Source organism: Camellia sinensis, chromosome 12 (assembly GCF_055761805.1).
Source record: "Camellia sinensis isolate YWXY chromosome 12, ASM5576180v1, whole genome shotgun sequence".
In the NCBI taxonomy this organism is placed as follows: Eukaryota; Viridiplantae; Streptophyta; class Magnoliopsida; order Ericales; family Theaceae; genus Camellia; species Camellia sinensis.
The window spans coordinates 174,002,914-174,016,147 of NC_138972.1; the positions used below are offsets into that span (position 1 = coordinate 174,002,914).

General features: G+C 38.7%; 1 long non-coding RNA gene across 2 annotated transcripts; it reads left to right on the forward strand.

Annotated features, from left to right (window-relative positions):
• Positions 1-1,302: 1,302 nt before the first annotated feature.
• LOC145804335 (uncharacterized) lies at positions 1,303-2,681 on the forward strand. 2 transcript variants are annotated; one of them, XR_014345970.1, is made up of 4 exons: positions 1,303-1,440; positions 1,645-1,710; positions 2,337-2,383; positions 2,498-2,681. It is a non-coding gene; the product is annotated as an uncharacterized LOC145804335 (long non-coding RNA). The 2 variants fall into 2 exon arrangements; XR_014345969.1 differs by lacking the exon at positions 1,303-1,440 and having other exon boundaries at positions 1,515-1,710.
• Positions 2,682-13,234: the final 10,553 nt, after the last annotated feature.

Genomic DNA, 13,234 nt, shown 5'->3' on the forward strand with positions numbered 1-13,234 from the left:
ATGCACTTACTGCACCGATTAAGAAAATCTAACATGCCATCTCATCTTGCTATGCTCTATTAAGTGATGGTTTTTATGGTTAACTGCTCAGTCTATAATTCCACAAATCAGAGTGCTTATAGATTTACATTTAAATTTTGCTTTTGAAATTATTTCTACGAAATTGGTGTTGTGTCTGCAGATGTTGTATCTAAATGAATTCAAAATATCTTGTATTGTTTGATATTTGTTTTTTTTCACCTTGCATAATATCTTACCGGAATCTTACTACCATGGTAGCTTGAGAAACAATGCTGTGGATATTCAGAGTCATTATGTTTTAACTGGTATCATACTACTTTCAGTGTAAGAATCAAATGCTTAGGAAAATATATGTTATAATTCATTTTTGCTATCTTGCAGGATATAGTAGGAACCTTTCTTGCAGTTTCTAGAATTTCCTTATATTTTTGATAACAACACATCAGAATCAAGGGAACAAACCACAGAAAGGTATAATGCGCCCCTTCTACCTACCTAATTTATCTAAAAAAAACTTTGAAGTGTGCACTGTCATAGAGCAAATTGGGCAATCATGTAGGGTGCAGCAGTCATCAAGAGATACCAATTGATTTTGCATTTCATCGATTATTATGATGGAGAGCATTATTTGACTTTATTGTTATTGTTGGAATGGTGATGAGCATCATGAGTCAAAGGAATTAAAGAATCAAATACAACCCACCCACCCCCCAACATGCCACAATTTTCTTATTCTTTTTCTTTTTGTTTTCTTGTGAAACTTACAGAACAACCAACTGAATTGAGTATGCTGTTTTATTTTAGCCTTTGACCTCGAACTTTGGACCTTTTTGTTTTGTCAACCACAGAAAGCTCCTATACTACCCTCCCTCTACTTTTCAGCTGGGTATATTTTTAAAACCTTTGCAGATCCAAAAATCAAAGGACTTCCAAAAATATAAGCAGAACACTGAATATATACAGGGAAAATGATTAAACAGAAAAAATTAAATCACTGCTGTAAATCATTATCTTCAGCAATAGTTGAATAATTTATCCATTAATTGAAAATTTAACATTAGTATTTCTTTTTTCATAAAAGGAAGGGAAACAAACAAATAATAAAAAAATTGAAGATACAATTAAACAAAACATGTAGAAAATAGGTATCATTTAAATTGGGGCACTCAAACCTGGTATCATCATCTCTAGATTTTAAGAAATACAAAGAGAGAGATCTGACCTAGGGCTGTAACAGCAAAGTATGTGATCTGTCTCATTTTAATATCTAAAATTACATATATAGATGTAATTTGGTGTTTCGGTGCCCGCCATAGATGTTTCGCTGCTGTAGTTGTATTTCTTCAGGGATTGCCTGGAACATGGGTCCTTATAGAGGAGGAGGTTGGTGTTGGATCGGCTGGAGGACATCCAAATTTGGTGAGGATCTTCAAATGTCAAATGAAGAGCATTTAAGTGCTATGCACACAATTGCACATACTTATCATTAATTAGCATGTAGACATTTATACTTTAGCTGGTTTTGCTACATGCTGAACTTTTGCTGTGGTGTTTATCTGGGACATTGTCAGATTACTAGAGTAGAGTACAGACTAATATTTTCGTTTTTCTTGCGCTACGTAGATGGAGCTTATTGCCAAAATGAGGAATCCGTTTATTGTGGAGTATAAAGATTCTTGGGTAGAGAAGGTCAGTAGATGTTATATCTCGTATTATTGATGTTATTCAATTGACATTGGTATTTTCTTTCATCCTTTGTTTTCTGATGGTCTAATAGGCTACCTGAATGTCTATTCTATTTGTTTTTGTTCCTTCCTTCCTGTCATGCTGATATTGCTTTCATATGCTTCATTGTTTAACCCAGTTGATCATTGGTCTTAAAATTATGAAACTTTACTAATTAAATGCCATCATTTATGGATACTTCTCTCTCTCTCTCTCTCTCTCTATACATATATATATATATATATATATATATTATTTTGTGTAGTTCTCTAAATCCAACATGTGTTTTCCTCTGCTCACGTAGATTATGAAAGTTTTGAGAAGCTAATTAAGCAATGTCATGAATTAAAACTGTTACAGTGACTTTCCTCTTTTATTTATTTTTCTATTCACTTCAGAATAGTTGTGCTCTCTTAAGCTCATTAAGCTAATTAAGCTAGTTGTGCTGTCTTCAGAATAGTTGTGCTCTCTTAAGCTAATTAAGCTAGTTGTGCTCTCTTAATAATTTTTCTATTCACTTCAGAATAGTTGCATATGGTCTGTCATTTTTTGGATGTTACAATTCACAATTTCATTGTCTTGGCTCTCAGGGCTGCTATGTATGCATCATTATTGGTTATTGTGAAGGAGGAGACATGTGAGTGACTTTTCTGGCTAAAACTGCAATACTTGGCTTAATCCATTTACTTGGGCTGAAACTTTACATGCAATCTATATGATGTCATCTTTTTTGCTACTTTGTCTTTTACAGGGCAGAAGCTATAAAGAAAGCAAATGGTGTTCTTTTTTCCGATGAGGTTGTTTTATATTTCTAGTATCTTAGCATCACATTTATATTGTTTCGTTTTCTTTTCTGTTGTCGCAATCTAGATTGTACTGCATTCTACCTCCCACCTCTGCAGTTTTCAATTTGTATCAGCTCACAATTTCTTTGTTCACTGATACAAGCTGTAAAATTTTCTATATGCAATGCTAGTAGTACATCTTTGATTTGTAACAGAACATACATGTGTTGCTCTAAGGGCTTCACTCTTCTAGTATTACCAAAATATCAACTTATATCAAACTTAGACACATGTATTGCCATATTTGGTATTGGCTGATATATGGTGATTGTAATTGCAAAGGTGCTGGCAAATCCTGTGGCAAAATCCTGAAAAATATATGACCAACTCTAGAACATGAATCAGGTGTCTACAGGAGGTATTGTTGCATTTATGAGGTTCTTGGTTTTTGGTCAGGTTGTGTTTTAAGGTTGGAAGGTGGAATATGTTTGTTTTGGCGAGTTTGTGTTTAGTTTGAATGTAGACAACCAGTGGTTTTTCAATACTCGATATGTCTAGTTGCTTCAGAGCAAAATAAGATGTCAAAAGAACTCGGGCTCATTTAGGAAGCTAATATGGTGCGACCTTTTCCTTTTGTGCAGCTCCAGAAGAAGTTTCAGCTGTTGCTTGTGACAATAAACCAGATCGTTTGGAAATGGCTCAGCTTTATAATGAGGTAAAATCCCATTTATTACAGAATCAAATCATATATCTTACCTGATTTTGATGTCTATGAGAAGAAATATTATTCAGGAAATGATATGTCATCAGTAAAGATTGTTTCTTAAATGTAGATGTGCAAAGTACTTGGACAAAATGCCAATGAATCGATGGAGGCATTTTTAGCAAACAAACCAGCAGGTGCTGAATGCTGGCAACTACAAGAACAGGGAGAAAAAGTTGGCAAACAACAAATTGGATCTCACAATGAATCCAATTTGGTTCAAGTTGAAGAAGAATCTCCTTCCACTAGAGACCATCTATCAAGATATAAACAGAATCCTCTCTCCAGTTCAGCAGGATTCTTCTAGTATAGAACCTCAGATACAAAAAGCAGATTCACACTCGGAAATGCCAACTGAAATTGCAGGACCCAATTTGCTGTCAACACTGCAGGGAGACAAACACAAGTCTGGTCCAGAGGCAACAACAGTGAAGTCAGGCCCTGAAACAGAATGTAGTAATAGCTCAACAACAGGGCCATATTTTGAAAAAGGAAAGAGTAATTCGCCTGCTTGTGAAGTCGTTCCTGCTGCTGCAGATTCATTTCCACCTCAGACTGAACCTATATGTTCAACCAATGGAACTGGAGATGATGTGGAAATGAAAGAGTTGTGTGATGCTGATTCAAGTGCCGATGAACCAACTGAAGAAAGCGCCGATAAATCGGACCCTGGGGTCATTCTTACATTGTTCTCTTGCTTATAAGATACCATTACCATGTTACCATATTCCTTGCAAACCTCCTCCTCCTTTCTTTCATGAATGTTGTCTTTTGTTTATTTACTTGTAAATATTTCCATAGCATCCAGGACTTCTTTATCCTTGCACTTATCCTGTTCGTTGGGAGTTGTAGGAGATACACACCTAGTTAATGCTGATGTAGTGGAATCCTTGCTGTAATTTTTTATATTGTCATCTCTTACATCCCTTCCTTTCATTTCTTCCTGTTTCACTTCTATATTTTGATTAGTTTATTTGTTTTATTGGCTTGCTTATGGAAACATGCTACATCTTTTCCCTTTTCGGGGGTGCATGTAAAAGCATATTAGTGATCACTTCCTTTGATTAATGGGAGTCGCCGCTGGTTAATGTCTGTTTATGTACGTTGAATAATCGCTTCTGTTGTCACTTTTTAGTTATTTTAACGATGGTCTAAATCATGGTGAAATGACTTTACTTTGGCAGATGTAGATGTATGTTTGATCTGTCTTCATGACCAACACTGTTTGCAATGATCTTATGTTGCAAATTCTTTATCCTACGTTTGTGTTGCTAAATCACTCATGGTGACTACTTATGCTGTGTATTTTTTCATAGGTTGGTAACATCCCCGAGGCTATACCGAAAATAAAACAAGAAGTTGAAGCTGAATTTTTTGGTGAAGATCAAAACTGGGGTCATGTGGAAAGCTCTGTAAGTTTCTGTTACTGTTTGATAACCCCTGTCATTGAGAAAAATGATTGATTTCTTGCAGAGATTAATATCATATCTTCAACCTTTGCTTGCATTGGATATTTCTTGTGCTTAATTGCAATTGGTGAAGAGTTTTGTTATCCAAGAATGTTTTCTGTTGTGCTAATTTTTCTTAATTTCCTTCTTTCTATTGGTGTGCTTTGCCGGCTCATTTTGTGTGACGTGTTTGATTCATGTAGCCACCAATTCAACCTCAAAATCGTTATTCTGAGTCAAGCGATTGGCTAACACTTTCGCTCCAAGTTTATAAATCACATTACAAAGATTAATTGGCCTATAATCATTGACTGACAGTGGATGTTTCTTTTTAGGAATGAGGCATATAAAAGTATGATTAAATTCCTTTGAAAGAAAACCAGAGTTTAAAAAGCTAAGAACAGCCTCAGTGACCTTTCCCCTCACAATCTTCCAAAACTTATGATAGAAACCAACAATGAAACCATCAGGCTCGGGAGCTTTAAGTTTTCCCATTTGAAAAAGGGTGTTAGTGATCTCAAAACCAATAAAAGGCTTATCTAGCAAAGATTTATGTGCAAAACGGTATGTCATTTATTTGTATTATTAAATTTTTCTTCTTTCTTATATTTTGTTTGTAGATTAGAATGTGTTGTTCAAAATTCCAATACTTATGTTGCATTCTTCCTTATCTGGTTGTGGTAGTGGGAGTCCTCATGGTGGGAGCCTTAGTGAGTCTGGTAAAAGGTCAAAGCGTTCCTTTCAGTCAAAACTTTCAAGGTAGAACTCAGTTATGCTGCAAAAATACCCCTGAAGTCCATTTCTCTTGTACTCCAAGGATCTGAGCCTGAAAATATTCGAGACACATTGAGAGTGCTTGACATTATATTGAGGCAGCAAGCAGCTAACAGGTATTTTTAGAATTTCACTTTTTGTTTATGTTTCTTAGTTTTTGCGACCCCAATGAGGCTGCTATCTTTGACTAATTGAAATTATTGCTGCTGAAAGCTAGGGGTTGGCTTTTGATTAGGCAGTCATTCTTTCATGATGACTCGAGGAATTTCACTGCTATAGGGGGAGGCGTAACTGGCTGTCGGGGGTTCCATTCTAGCTTCCGTCCTACTCATGGTGGTTTATCCCTGAATATGGGTATAACTCCACTCCGTTGTTTTTATTTTTTTATTTTTTTGGCAGTCAGGGGTTGCACTTTAGCTGTTAGTTGCTCATTGTCAATGCTGCTTACAATTCTTTGTATAGATATATCTACAACATGATCTTAACACTTGGACCTGTGATTGATTTTCTGCTAGCCAACCAGAATGCATGGGACCCTCGTAATATTGACTGGGCAAAGGTAGTAAAATGTTAACTGCGTCTTATTTTTCATTTGTGTTTGGTTATGTTCTGTGTATTGAAATTGTAATTTTTTGAATGGGCAGGCTAAGAGAATGCTAAAAAATATGAGGGTTAAGACAAGGCACAGAAACTCGGAATTTAAGATCACAGGCTTGAGTGAAAAGCCTTGCAATCAGCAATTGTATGTGCTTGTAAACTGTAAGGAACTCCTCCTATTGATATATTCCAGTTGAGCACTTCTGATGTTTTATTGTGTCTCCTAGTTTTCCTTTGAAAGTGAATAATGGTGATGGTGGACATGATGGAGGGCAGACTCTGGAGATTACTGTGTATGAGTATTTCACCAAGCACCGTAACATTGAACTTACTAATTCAGAGTACATGCCATGCATTGATGTTGGAAAACCAGAACGGCCTAACTATCTTCCGCTGGAGGTACGCAAAATTTGATAGTGTTTGAGCCATGTCTCCTCCCCTCCTGTTTCTGGTTTACTTTCTCCCAGCACCCTTCTATGCTTCTGCAAAATATTCTGATGTTGTTTCCTTCCCTGCATTCCAGCTTTGTACCCTTGTCTCTCTTCAACGTTATACGAAGGCATTATCTTCAATGCAGAGAGCACCTTTAGTTGAAAAGTCGAGGTAAAAACCTCCGGAATGAATACGAGTTGTGACTGATGTAAATTCTCTTTGCCATCTCAATGTATATGTTCTTAGTTTTAATGTTGCAACCTTCATGCTCAATTAATTTGGCAGGCTGTGAGAAACTATCATTATGATGATGACCCTCTTCTTGTTGCTTTGCGGCATTTCAATAGAGAGACAGCTTACTCAAGTTGATGGTCGTTCCTTGAGGCACCTAGGGTAAATTTTGAACTGCTGTTGAAGGATGTTATTGTGCAACTTCACTTTCAAATACAATTGACTACCATTGTCTTTTAAATTTATTGACCCCACCCCCCCCCCAATATAAAAAAGGAGAAAAAAAAAAGGATGCTTAAACCTCTCAACTCCTCAGGACCAAACACTGGAATAGAAGGGCATCCAATTTTGTGTCGACTTAATGTAATTCAAACGATTTGTGTGAATGTTTTTTTTTTTTTTTGCACAATAAATGTGGACTATCATTTGATAAGATTTTACTATGTGAATGGGAGTTATTATTTCATGTTAGTGTTATTTTTGAGTTTTATTATAGGTCTTTTTTGGTTCAATAACCTAAAATTAGCACAATTAAAAAAAGAAAAAAAAAGGGGCTATCACGGCGTTTCTAAAAATGTCATTAAATAGCATCAGAGATACGACGGCGTTTTAGAAACGTCACTAAATAGCATGGTGACGTCATGTTACCGTTAGTAGAACTTTTAGCGGCGTTTTTGCCATATAGCGACGTTTGTAAAGCGTGACAGAGTAATAGCGACGGCCGCATCTTCGACGTTTGGTGTTAAACGTCACAAAAAGATTTAACGGCGTTTTTAAGACCTTTTGCGGCGTTTTTTAAACGCCTCTAAAACCTGAATTTCCAGCAGTGTTTGCAGAACCAGGTCCTCGCTCGAGCGTCTAACTCCCCGCTCGAGCGTCACACACAAACTCACGCTCGAGCGTCAAAACGCCCGCTCGAGTGTCGAACACTGCAGAGGAAATACTGGGAGATGGATTTTTCTGCTCGAGCGCCAAAACCCCCGCTCGAGCGGAGAAGCAAACAAAATGGCCCACTTGAGCGTCAAAAGCTCCGCTCGAGCGTGAAGGCTAAAATCTGGGCAACTCGTTTTGGTTTCTAAGCTCAACCAACCTGTTTCAAACCTGCCCGACACAACCTAAGACTCAAATACAAAGAGTAAAGGACGTAAACAAGATATACACAACAACCAACTCCACGGAACCTAAGTTCGGATACAACAATTAAAGAAAGGGAAACCGGGATCGCTATATCTACTCACGTTTTTTCATTTTTCATGTAGTCCAGCAATTAATTTTTGAATGTTGTCTGTTTTTAGTAAGACATGAGGCAAACTCTCTTCTCTTCTCTTTCTCTTCCTATCACAATGCGTTAAAATAATTGTTGATTTCTGAATTAAGAGTTGACAGATACATTGTATAAGACATGAGCCAAAAAATTGGAAACCAAGTATTGCATGCCACTAATTCCCTCCCTGCTCTAAAAGTAAATTACAAGATTTTTGTTATAAAATGCTTTCTTTTTTTAAATTTTATTTTATGTTTCCCATTTCAAATATCTAAATGGTAGATTGAGATCCTCTCCGTTAATTTATACTTCTGTGGTAGTTTCCCTCAACCATTAACATCTCTCGAGCATTAATTCTATTTAGAAGCTTTAATCCATTTTTGTTAATTTTGTTCATTAATTCTATTGAGATCCACGTTTGCTAATTTTCCTAACCAACTACTTAATATTCAACTTCAAGAAAGAAGAATTAAAAAAGCAGTTTATTAGTTATTATTTATGTTTAGTAATAAGCAGTTTATAACTAATACTTTCCAAATGGATATTATTTAGTTAGTTTATATTAGTTATTATTTATGTTTAGTTATTATCAGATAATGAATGCATCAGCCATGAATAAAGCAGTGGCATCATAATTACCGTATGTATGGTTGTAGGAGAATATTATATAATAACAAGATGTAGTTAGTTTGTTAGACAGTTAGGATTAGTTAGGTTGTTATTACTAGTATTGAATAAATGTGTATATATACACTTGGACAGAGATGATTTTGTATCTGATCATTCAATGAAATACATTCTTCATGGTATTAGAGCATTGACATTATTATATTAAGTGAACCTTAGATTTGGTCTCTTGAAGCTGGTGCCATGTGGACTTTAGGTGATTTACATTTAAAAAAAAAAAAAACCACGTTTGCTAATTTTCCTAACCAGCTACTTAATATTCAACTTCAAGAAAGAAGAATTAAAAAAGCAGTTTATTAGTTGTTATTTATGTTTAGTAATAAGCAGTTTATAACTAATACTTTCCAAATGGAAAATTTGCTAAGGATAATGCGTCAGATAATGAATGCATCAGCCATGAATAAAGCAGTTGCATCATAATTACTGTATGTATGGTTGCAGGAGAATATTATATAATAACAAGATGTAGTTAGTTTATTAGACAATTAGGATTAGTTAGGTTGTTATTACTAGCATTGAATAAATGTATATATATACACTTGGACATATATGATTTTGTATCTGATCATTCAATGAAATACATTCTTCATGGTATTAGAGCATTGTCGTTATTATATTAAGTGAACCTTAGATTTGGTCTCTTGAAGCTGCTGCCATGTGGACTTTAGGTGATTTACATTAAAAAAAAAAAGAAAAGAAACCCATGTTTGCTAATTTTCCTAACCAACTACTTAATATCCAACTTCAAGAAAGAAGAAATAAAAAAAAAAAAAATTTGCCCATTTTCCCACGTTCCTACTACAGTTTCTACCACCCTCTTTAACTGTTTTTAAAGGAACTAAATGGTGCTATCTATACTATTATATTAAGTGAACCTTAGATTTGGTCTCTTGAAGCTCCCGCCATGTGGACTTTAGGTGATTTACATTAAAGAAAAAAACCACGTTTGTTAATTTTCCTAACCAACTACTTAATACTCTACTTCAAGAAAGAAGAATAAAAAAAAATGCCCATTTTCCCACGTTCCTACTACAGTTTCTACCACCCTCTTTAACTGTTTTTAAAGGAACTAAATGGAGCCATATCAGGGATCATGTTCATTCGACCTAATACCGGGGCACCCTTTTTGACCATTCGATCTAGTACATATTCGGAATCCATAGTGACCATTCCAAACTAGGACAGGTTGCTTACCTGATTGTAGGTTGTTTGAAACTGCTGGGTGCGTAGTGAAACCTTAGCTCCTGACAAAATAGGACAGGGAAACCCCACCCCAACATAGGGGTGTTTTGGCTTTCAGTTGCTTGCTATGTGCTTTTGGAGTGTGTCTTTACAGGAATACACGTATCAGTTTGCAAGTCTGGCTATCAGGCCTGCGGGCATCAATATTTTGAGAATCAGTTATATCTACGGGTATCAGATTCAAATTTGGGGCAGTGATTTGGGAACATTGATCAGTAGTTGAGAATGGTTCATTACAGCATGTGCTTGCCAACTGTGTGTTGTCTTTATTTAAGCTGTTATGCTGTCCGTTTTTTTGGTCATTTTATTTCCTTATTATGCTTTATTTATCTTTTTGCAAGGTAGTTTAGCACCATTGCATCTGACCAGGTAGATATTCCCCGAGCACTCTGGGTTAGAGGTTGTAGACTTAATCAATTCGAGGATCTGATAGACGGACAAGCAGTGTTCTTTTCTTTACCCCTGGTTACTAGACGAAGGTCAAAAAGGCACAGTGTATCGGTACAGCGGTCACCAAATCAGTGGTCTACCCCACCAGTAAACAGTCAGGCTGAGGTCTCAGTTTCTATTATAGGGATAGATATGCCGGTTATTCAGTTAGATCAGCACAATATGGCAGGTATGGAGGAAATGATGCATCAACTCCAGGAAAGTATGAAAACCATGCAGCAGGATGCTGCCCGTCAAACAGAATTCGCCAAACAACAGGCCGAGGTCATGGCCCAACAGGCAGAGTTAATCACTAGGTTACAGCAGCAAACTGGAGCATCTGCTTCACACAAGGTTCTTCCCCTACCAAGAGTTCCCATACTCGGGGAGACAGTTAACATTCGGGATGATACGGACATTCCAATCGGGCCGGCTCCGTCCTCGGTTCTACCCCAGCTGTCCAAAACACCCACCAACCTACTGGATTCTCCCTTTGAGTTCGAGGTGGACACCACAACATTAAAAGTGAGCAAGCTTGAAAAGTTGTTCAAGAAGTCTCAGGGTGTAAAGTCCATTCTGGACATTGAGGACGGGTATACTGACTCAGCCGGACCGATTTAAAATGCCGCACATTGACCATTTCGACGGGTCTAGAGATCCAATGGTGCATTTGCGGTTGTTTTCAGACATACTAAGGCCGATGGGCCTATCTAGATTGCAGAAGCTTTCTCTGTTCGGCCGAACCCTGTCGGGTGTAGCGACTATTTGGTATGCAAAACTGGAGGATTCCGTCAAGAGGAGTTGGGAGGAGATGGCCGAGGCCTTCATAGCTCAATACTCCTACAATACACAGATTGAGATTACAACTCGTGATCTCGAGACAACTAGGCAGGAGCCGAAGGAGAGCTTCTCCGATTTCGTGACCCGGTGGAGGGCCAAGGCCTCCGTGATGACCATCAGGCCTGTTGACAAGGATCAGATACGGATGGTTGTGCACAACCTCCAGCCCAAGCTTATACAGAAGATGATCGTCCTCCCCCTTCCCACCTTTGCAGATTTACATGAGATTGGGGTGCAAATCGAGGATGCTATGAAGCAGGGTCTGATTGACCAAGACAGAGAGCAGCCCAAGAGGGCATTCAACCGCAGTACAAATGTAGGCACAAGCAGTGTTGTAGTTGGCAGATCTTCAGATATGGGAATGGTCACCATCACCACCCCAAGAACCCTTGCAGCTACGCCATTCACCGGTGCATCCGAAAGTAGCTCACAAACGATCAAGTATTCACCTCGAGGCCAAAGAACCTTCACTCCACTATACATGCCCCTGTCCAAAGCTTCGGGGGTTTTGATCAGGAAAGGGCACCTGAAATCCCTAGAGCCGCGGCCACTACCAGATAAACTCCCTGCTTCCCATAACCCGGCCAAGTACTGTGCCTTTCACCAATAACATGGTCATGACACTGACCAGTGCTTTCAATTGCGTCATGAGATTTAAGATCTCATTGATAACAGGGTGATTGTGCCTCTGGAAAAGCCAAATGTCACAACTAACCCTCTCCCACCACACAACCAAGCTCCACCTCCCAAACGAATTAATCTAATCCAAACCGAGGTTGTGTCATACGACCCAAGCATATATATCACCCCTTCTCACCTACCCAAGCCGGAGGTGTTCATTCCTGACAGTACTAACTTGTGTATGTTGGACATCTCCCGACTCCAACCTAAAATGGTGGTGGTGGCTATCGAAGATAGGACTGGGTCGACTACTGGAGTAGATGAGAGTAATTATACAGAGCCTGAGAGGTCTGAGAGCGTCATGAATGACCCAAGCGGTTACATTACATCGGCAAGCCAGGCTAGGCCCAATGTGGAATTCCCAGTAGGCACAGAGATTTGTGTAGTACGGGAGAACGAACCTGATCAGGGGTTAGATGACCTAGCGGATCTGGAAGAAGACATTGCAAATCTACAGCTCTTTAAGGAGCAGGATTCAGGGGACGTGGCAGTCAATTGGTTTGATGGGTCAGCAGAGTTTACTGGGTGGCTTGACAACCAGTCGGATGTTGTGGAACAACCTCAGCTAGAACAGGGTCCGTTGGAGACGGGGACATCAACAGTGGCCAGAAGGGCCGAAAATCAGGAGCTACCGCCGGAGAGCACCGGTGATAAGAATTTTGCTCGAGATCAGAGCATTTTGAGTACAGAGGAGACTGAACAACAAATTGCACTGGAACAGTTCAAACGGGAAAGGATCGAGGATTCTGAGAGAGTTAGGAAAGCCAAAGCCCCTAAGGGGACATAACATGTTGTGAGCACAGAAACGGAAGATGCTGCGAGCACAAGAATAGTTGTAACAGAGCCGGACAGGTGTCTGTCAACTACCGACGGCATGTGGTGGGAGAATGATGATCTATGTCTTGCCCACACAGATGAAGACTGTGGACAAAGCCAACTGGATGATACCTGGTATATTGGCGAAGTTGACCACATGACTAGGAGTGGGCGGTATTTCAAGCACCCACACTTAGATCAACCAGAGGCGTCCGGAAAGGACAAGGAGGTGGAGAAGCAAAAAGAAAAGTTACTCGAAGAAGAGGCTGTGCTGAAACAGTTGAAGAAGATACAGGCAGACATCTCCATTTGGGGACTGCTTATGGCTTCAAGAGTACATAGACAGGCTGTCCTTTCTGCAATGGACAAGGCCAAACTCTCAATAGACACCACACCTGAGCAGCTGGTAGGACTGGTATTTCCGAGAGGAGCTTCCCCGACGTTGACCTTTTCTGACAAAGAACTGCCGCCTGAGGGCGCGAATCATAACAAACCTCTT